We start from the raw sequence: 640 nt of genomic DNA, 5'->3' as shown, positions 1-640 counted from the left end.
GAGTTAAGAGATTCGAAGATCTTTCAGAAGTGTCAAAACAGAAAAAAAACCCCTTAACACCAACATCCAGATCACACCAAAAAAAACCCCAACAAGAAAACCCAAGGCAGCAAATGCCCTTGGTGGAAAAAACAGCAAAGCACGTTCAGGAGGAGCTCAATAAAAAAAAAAAAATAAAAAAAAAAAAAATAATAAAAAAAAAGAGAGTGATTTAAGCAAGACCAAAGTGTCTCTTTTCACAGTTGAAGAACTGCTGCTCACAGGATTGAATCAGCTAAAATTAGCTCTCCCAGTTGCATTCCCACCAGCACCTCCAGCTTCCCGTGTGGATGAGCGGTTTTGGTGAAAGCAGCTCTCATTTGGAGGCAGAACATGCAAATTTCAGGAGAATAGTAATTTCTGACCAGCTCCTTCCGTGAACATTGATGCATAAAAAACACTGTCTTTCACATTCAAGTTTAATCCTCGCCTGAAATATTTATTTTTGGAACAATTCAGGGAACAGAAAGCCTTCAGCCCAGCAGAGCTACATCTAAAAATAAAGAGTTTAAGAATTCAGGAATTCTTCCTACTGTTCTGTCTGATCAATACAGCCCCACTGTGACCCCTGTCAGATGTTTTATTTGTCAGAGCACGTCCT

Source organism: Empidonax traillii, unplaced genomic scaffold, assembly GCF_003031625.1.
Source record: "Empidonax traillii isolate 1590-97213 ecotype Southwest subspecies unplaced genomic scaffold, ASM303162v1 scaffold1224:size237778, whole genome shotgun sequence".
Lineage (NCBI taxonomy): Eukaryota > Metazoa > Chordata > Aves > Passeriformes > Tyrannidae > Empidonax > Empidonax traillii.
The sequence above is the reverse complement of the archived record's forward strand: the minus strand, read 5'-3'. Positions refer to the sequence as shown.